We start from the raw sequence: 8,138 nt of genomic DNA on the forward strand, positions 1-8,138 counted from the left end.
ACAGGGGCCTACTGCAGAAAGCAGCTTCCTTCTGCATGCTGCGCATGCCTGTCCACGGACACCGTGCTGCAGCCCCTCTTCCAGCTCCAGACTTGGCTGGATGCCTGGCAAATTTCCCCAGGATGCTGATTTAAGGAATTAGTCTGCAGAAGCATGGATGATAGGGACAGAAGGGACCTTGCAGCCATCTGGAGAGTCCCCTTCCCCAGACAGCAGCCCCTCGCCCACATCCCTCCAGACACATTTGTCAGATTTACTCTCAGCTCCCTTTGCCGGAGGAAATTCTACCTGGCTGCTGCTCATTGTCTTCTTTTCCAGTTCCTTATAAGAAAATGTTTATTGGTACCAGAGTTTTTCAGGGTAATGTGGTCTGTGTAGCCCATCTCTCTTTTTTTTTTTCCCTCCTAATTTTCCTAAAGGCTGCAATTTGTCCTTTCTGGTCTTGACACGTTGGAGATGGCTGCTGGGGAGCCAGCGTTTCAGCACTGTCCAACCCCGCCAGCCGGCGCTGAGCAGCTTCTCTCAGCTCTCTGAGCTCTTCTGGGCTGAAAGTGCACCGCTGGCAGCACTCACACAGTGTGCTTCTTCGTCTCATTAGGGACTGATGAAAAAAAAGGCATGGAAGCCAGGCTGAGGCTGCTCCCAGCAGAATGTCCTCTCTGCAGAGAGGCGACTGTTGTGTTGCCATTTCTGTGCCCAAGAGCAGGACCAGGCTTTCTGGCTGGGTGGGAGAAGGTCCAGTCCTCTCAGGAAAAGATACCACTGGACTGTTGGGGCCAGGAATCGCTGCTGCTGGGTGCTCGGAGGTGCTTGTCCCCAGGGACGTGCCTGGGGACGAGGGCAAGGGGTGCCATGCAGTGCCACCAGTGCCATGGGCTGGAGCCATGAACAGCCTCAGCGTGCAGGCAGGATGGCTCCAGAGGTCAGGGGGTTTTCACTGCGGAATTGTTAAATTAACTATTCATTTAATTATATTTTGATTAAATTAGATTTTTTTTTTTTCTAATTTCACCGGCAAATGATTCTCTGCATAATTAATGCTGGCTGATTCTGCTAATTCCCTCACTGCTGCTGCGGGGACGGAGGTTTCGGGGCAGCAGGCTGACCCTGCTGCTGCCTCCTGGGAGCTGCTGCTGGGGGTTTCCACGGCACAGGAGGCTCCTGGGGGAGCCCTCTTGTCCCGGGTCACCCTACCAGTCCCCTCTTTGCAGTGAACCCATCCATTTTCTCCACGAGCCAGCTCTCTCCTGGGTCTATAATGATGTTCCGCATTAACTCTGCCCACAAGTAGCTGGGAAGTGGGCAGGCTGCACCTCTGTCAAGTGCAATTACTTCGTTACGCTGTGACGCGAAGTGTCATTAGCCCAGGCTTGCTCTGACAAGCTTTGGGGTGGGGGGCAGGAGCCTGCTGCACAGTGCGAGCGGTGTGGCTGCACTGCATGGCTCTGGGGTCTTGTGGATCCCTCATCTCCTAAGGGACACCGTCACCCTCATGGGGACCAGCCTGTCCCTGCCTCACTCAGGTCCCAGAGCAGTTTTTAGAGACCTCTATGGGGAGAAAGCTGTGGCAGTGCTTAGGAGGATAGCAGCCAGGCATGAGGTTATGGGAGACCCCAAGAGCACAACTTCATCCTGCTGCTTTGCTTGGGGACAAAACCCTCAAACCGCAGCTTCCCAGGGGCTTGCAAGAGCTGGTGAAGCCGTCCTTACAGGGGGCTGAGCTGACGAGCTGTCTCCCGGTGAGAAACAAATTTAGTTAACCTCAAATTAGTCAGGAGAATGGGAGACTCTTCTTTGAAACGGTGTCATTCAAACCGTTGCACCTGAAATTATCCCCAGTAGAAATGCAGCTGGAGATGATAATTAATTCACCACGCTCCCTTAATTAATTCTGCAGCCTCTTGCTCTAGCGTGCCTTTGATGAGCCACGTCAAGCAGCCGTGCTGGGCAGGGAGCCCCAGGGTGGGCAGCGGGGTCCCTGCTGGCTCTGGTGTAGCTGGCTGTCAGAAGGTAATTTTCATTTTTTTTTCCCCTTGGTTTGTAGTCGCATCCTTTAAATACCCTTCAGTCTCTGACAAGTTTCTTGAGGCGCAGAGAGACCGCTTCCAGGTGCCTGAAGGGAGCAGAAGTGGCGAGTCTGGAGGGATTTTGGGTTTTAATCAGGGAAGCTCATCTTTTAAAAACCTGCAGCGGGAGCAGGACAGACACTTTAATTCTGTGTGCTTGGTCTAAAGAGGTGGGGGGCTCTCGCCCACCCTCTGCAGGTCTGTGATGATCAGCAAACCTAAAGGCAGCATCCAACCTCCTCCGAAGGGGCAGCACCGGCACAGAGCCTGAGCCTGCGGCTCCACTCGTGCTTCCCTGCTCAATGCTTCTGCGAATAACCTCGTGGAAATGATGCCAATTAGGCCGGCACAGCTCTTGTAATCCGGATCCCTGTTGTGCTGTCAGACTTGATTCAAATTTAATTTGCAGTAGGTGTATATCAGGCAGCTTTTTTACTTAGCGCAAAACCGAGAGGAAGATAACATTGATGGAAAAAATAATACGAGTTCATATTCCTTTTACCTTAAGGAAGGAGAAGAGGTGCCAGAAAACTTAGCCAGATTTACATTTTAATGGGAAACGTTACGACTGCCTGCTCTGGGAGTCACAAATTGCTTTCTGGATGGGCCCCTTGCCTTCACACCTAAGTGCAGGGAGTTAAACCTAGCAACCCCTGATGAGATGAAAGGGATTTATAAAACACAGCCGCTGCCAGCAGCCGGACACGTGGGACAGCCAGGCGGGGTCCCCCTGCCAACCTGCCCAGCCCTGGGGTTTTGCCCCTGCTGATGCCCCCCCTGTTCCCAGTCAATGGGCCCAGGTGGAGGCAGGCCGGTAAGCGGTGGTGTGCCCGTGCTCCTGGGGGGTTTGCAGCTTTTTGCAGCGGTGTTGGCTGTGCTTGCTGAAGTGCTGCTGCAGCTCCTGCTGCTGAGAGCCTGGCAGCTCCCTGCCTGCGATCCACAGCCCCAGACATGAGGTGCTCCAGCAGGGCTGCCAGCCCCGTGTCTTAGACCCTGCAGGGAAAAAAAGCTCTGCCCGGGCAGTGCTGCCTTAAATTTCTTAGCGTTGTAAAGCTCTTTGAAGATGAAAATGCAGTGCTGTGCTGCCTCTGACAGTGCTGACACCTGCAGCTGGTTCTGGTGCTTGCAGGAGCCCAACAGGCGCTCGCCTCTGCTGGGACTGAGCCTGGGGAGTCGCAGGGCTCAGACTGGGGAAGCATCTTGTCTCTCCCTGCAGCAGCTCCGGGCTCAGGCTGGCCAGGCGGGGCAGCTGGTGTGCTGCTGTCCAGCCCTTGCACTTGCAGCAAAAGAATATTTGAGCTCTTTGTAATTTCCCTGGGTCTTCCAAGTCCCTTGCTGCTGCTGCTGCTGGGGTCCCACAGATATTCCAGCTGTCCCCAGTCTCAGCTCCCTTTTTTTCTGCATACTTGTCCTGTCCTGGTGCTAACAGCCCTGCCTGCACTAGGGATGTGTTTGGGGGATTCACCAGCCTTTGAGCTTGTTTTTCCAAATAATCTCTCTGCACTCAAAGGCAGCTGGTTTACTACCTGCATTAGATTCTTTCTCCCAGCAGCGGGTTAGCAGAGCTCTATTTGCCTGAAATATTCCTGCTAGTAACACCTGAGGTGCCTGAATAGCTGAACCAGCCTTCAATAATGCAAGCAGCTCAGCTCACCAACTATTTGTGTACTTTGAAGTGTTGCTGGTGATTATTTTTCCTGTTGTGAAGAGGGGGGTCGCAGCTCTCCACGGGGTCTCTGTGGTGTCCCTGCCTTCGACTCCTGCTGCCTCCTCCAGGCTCTCCCAACCTCTGGGGAGCAGAATGGGAGCGTGGAGGGGAGGCAGCAGCGGCTGGTGGAGGAGATGCAGGGGATGGGTGGCTGGGACTGCACCGGCTGATGGCGTGTCCTCGCCCGGCGGTGCCGCGCTTGCCGCCAGGCAGATGGTGAAGGCAGCGAGCAGGAGGCTTCAGGCAAAGGCATCGCTCAAACGCGCCGACACTGTGCTTGTTGGGGATGCTTCCAATCCAATAACAGAAGCAAAAGCATCGCTGTTAGAGGCTCGACCCGAGCAGATGCTCTGGCACCCACAAGGCTGCTTCCCTGGGTGAAGCAGTGTCACTGTCTGGAATCCGAAGCAGTGATAAATCGTAGGTGACCTTCAGTAATTTATTACTGCCTCGTGCAAAGCAGTGCCGTATCTCTGGGCCAGTTTCTGGGCATCTGCCTGAGATCACAGTAATTCCAATCTTTAGCATCGTAATAGGTTTGTCATGGGTTAGATAATGATAAAAGGCGGGGGACGGAGGCGGATACCGAGCTGCTGGAAGCAGAGCAGGGCACGCACCAGTGCCGACTGCCACAGACGTTTGCTGGCGTGGGAAATGCCGCCCTGGGCTGCTGCTTCTGCAGCACTGAGCAGGCTCTCCCAGTGGCACCAGTAGCTCTTCCCCACTGGGACGGGGAGAGGTTGTCTCTAACGTTTCCATATCGCCAGGCATTAGCAGGCGCTGGGCTGCTGCTGCACACTGTGTTCACAGAAGTAAGACTAATGCAGTTAGTGAGAAGCGATGGGCGAGGCGCTGAGGATGCTGCGCTGTTTGCGGTGCTCAGATGTTCCCTTAATGATACGGAACCGCTCGGGGCGTGCGCTGTGGGTTTAGATTTCACAGCCATACACTGAGCTCGTGCCCAAATGCTGGGCTGGAGGCAGCCAGGCAGGAGCTGCAGAGCTCCTTGGCTGCATGTGAGGGTGGTTTGGGTAAAACGGGTGAAAGCTGAATACTGGGGGCTGGTAGGTCTTGGTCCTTCAAGAGTGTTGGTGGGCATCTATCTGGGCCTAAGATATATACCTTCAGGTGTTTCAGTATGGTCAGTTTTGAAATCTTGAGCAGCTCTGGGGTGTTTTGGGACAGATTGAGTGCAGAAATGTCTGTCGGGAGCTCAGGCAGAGCCACAGGAAGGACAATTGGTGCACCCCATGATCAGCTGTGCTGAAATGGAGCAAGGGCCTGGGAGCCTTCCTGCTGCTGGTGGTGGTGGCTCTCAGGGTTTGCCCTGATGCTATGCCAAGCCCTTGTCCTTTCTCTTGCGTGTTCTGCCTCCACATCAGTGTTCCAGCGCCATGGAAGGATGCTGAGGACTCCCTGGGATGCTCGCACCCAGGCCAGGCCCCAAAATACTTCCAGCTTCCTCCAAGTGAGAATAACGTGGGCTTAGCTGGAGTGAATGTCATCCCCCCTTACAGGGAAAAAGTCACAGGGAGAAAAAAAGTGCTTCTAAAAGCCAAAAACTTCCCCTGATACTTCAACGTTGAGGCAAAATTTACATTTTGATTTTGGAAATCGATAGCAATTCACAAATAATTCTCCCGCATTGCTACAGGTCATCCATCAGCTGTGGGCCTCTGCTCAATAGGAGCCGTTATTGGCTTCTGTTTGTTTGTTTGCTCAATATTAGCGGTTTGTTCAGCTGTTCTCCAGGTCTGTATTATAATGACAAATTACAGACTTTGTTTTTTCCCCGAGAAGTCTTAGGAAATGCAGATGGATGACATCATTCCAGTGCTGTGGAGCCAGGACAGGAGAGCAGCATCAGCTGCGAGCATCTGGGATGAGATGTGGTCGCATCTCCTCATGGGGACGGGGAGACTTTGCTGCTACCAGCACGGGGCCTGGCCGTGTACCCATGGGCAGCAAAGGTGACACGTCTGTACCCCTGGGGACACAGGACTGATGAATTCTGCTGCACGACGCTGTGGGAAATGCTCACACAATGATGGGAGTTTGGTTAAAGGTTGGGTTCTGGGTGGCCTCGGTGCCTGGCAGCCTGAAGTGGCACTGGGGCCGCATCCAGAGGCTGTCATTAACCAGCATTGATGTTTCCTTTCTGCTTAAACCTGTGATTTTGTTCTGCTTTCTGAGCTGAATAGAGCGAGATAAAGCCCTCTGACGCATGAGAGCACCTTTGAGCTGCCTGTCAGTCCAGCAGTGGGGAAACTGGGATGGATTTTGTTCAGCAATGCTGCTGTCAGTCAGGAGTAAACCAAATCACCTGAAGGCTAAGGCACGAGGGCAGCACCTGTGTGATGTGCAGGAGAGACCCAGCAGCACCTGGGTGGTGGCTCCAAGAGGGTTTTGGGGTCAATTTACCCAAATGAGAGACTCCTCAATATTTAAACCACCTTCAGCCTTTGGGTGCAAATCTCCTGCTTCAGGCCTGAGATAAAAGCAGCAGACCTGAGCCGTTCTTGAGGATTTTTTGGCACCTGTGGGTGCAGTGAGTGGTGAATACCAGAGAGGATGGAGTGGGCTGAAACCATCCCAGAGCCTCTGGGTTCTGCAGGGCCACGGCTGCTCGCCAGCACTGGGCCCCTGCTGTTATGGGCAAATTGTCTGCCAAACGTCTTTTTAATACTGCAAGAAATAACTTGATTAGTAATTATTGGTGCAGAACACTTGGGGAGCTTCTGCAAAACGCAAGGACAGGCCGTTTCGCTGGAGCTGCCTGTCAGTTTTGTCATCTAATTATAAGACTGTTCAGTGCCACAGCTCTGGACAGAGAGAATAAAAAAAGAAAAAACCTCAGTGTAATTGTATTGGTCATATTTTGTAGGCACTAATTACTCGCTTAGCAATTAATGTTTCTATGGCTGACTGGGGAGCTGTCATGGCCTTGGTGGGGGATGAGCGGCTCCATGCTGCTGGCTGGGCAGCTCCAGGGTTTATTAAATGAGGGTCTGAGGGATAGAGGAGGGATCCCCAAGGGGGGAGCTGATGGGGATGGGGCAGACTTGGGCAGTGGCAGGTCCCAGGCATGGTGGAGGAGGTGCTGGGATTCTCTGCAAGGGCAAGCGAGTTGGGATGAGAAAGAGCAAGGACGACCCTGAAGGAGAGGAGTGACAGGCACTGAGGCTATTTATTGTTTGCTGTTTGTTCCTAACAAGCATCATTTTCAGCTTAATAATGGTGGCAGGACGTGAGCTGGGTAAAAATTAACTTGGACCCTGCCATCTGAGTGGTCAAACAGTCAAGTACCTATTTTACGCTCTCTAAACAGACATGGTAATTTTTCCCTCCACACACTGTTTTACACCAGCTTAATTCCAACAGTAAATTGAAATCAAATGAAAAGCAGCTTTCCTGGCATGTGTGCAGGAGAACAGCAGCCTGTCTCGGGAGGCTGTGTCCTGGAGCACCAGGTAGGCTCAGTGGACAAAACCAAGAGCCGGCAGGCAGGCAGAGGTGTTGTGCCTGTGTCCGTATTTGCTCACTTGCCTTGTTTTTGTGAAGCTTGTAGAGGAGCTAGTGCTCTTGTCATCCATGGTGCTGTTGCAAACTGAGGTTATCTTCAGCCCTGCATGTGTCCAAGTCTTTTTTTTCTCTCCGTTGGCATCATTCAGCCAACGCTCTCTGTCTGCAGCCCGTCTTCCTCCAGCCTCTTTCTTTCAGCTGAGGAGCTCCCCAGTGCTATTGCCTTGCCGTGAAGGCACACAGAAACCATCACAGCTCGCCCCACCTGCTGCAGATGCTTTCTGGGGTCCCTGGGGACTGCAGTACACTAAGGACAGGGGCTGGCAGCCACCAGAGTGCAGGTGTGGGACACGTGGGTGCCCACAGCTGGGACAAGGTGCTGGGCCTGGGGCCAATGGCTCCACCTGAGCTGCCCATAAATCAAAATCTCCACGTGAACTTTAGCAGCACCCATAAATTCTTCATTTATCATTATTAGAGATACGTCAACATTCAAAAAATTGATTTATAGCTGGTAATTTAGATCCTGAATTGTCTTTGATACAGTAAACTATTCATACCCAAAGCCCATCGTGCAGTTTTCTACTTATTAGGAATTAATGACTCATAAAACGGGGCCAGAACAGATTGTTAGTGTGAATGAAGGGAAGGCTGTGACTGTTAGTATTTCCCTCCTGAATAAGTATGAAGGAATCCCTGCTAAGCAGGGAGTTGGGTCAATAAACGTGCCCTGGGCTGTGCGACGTTTTCTTGCCCTGCTCAGGGGATGGTGGTGCCACGAGGCAGAGCCCTGCCAGTCCCTGTCAGGCTGTGCCGTCAGGTGCTCCCCTCTTAAATTTTAC

The sequence above is a fragment of the Aythya fuligula genome, chromosome 23 (assembly GCF_009819795.1).
Source record: "Aythya fuligula isolate bAytFul2 chromosome 23, bAytFul2.pri, whole genome shotgun sequence".
Classification (NCBI taxonomy): Eukaryota; Metazoa; Chordata; class Aves; order Anseriformes; family Anatidae; genus Aythya; species Aythya fuligula.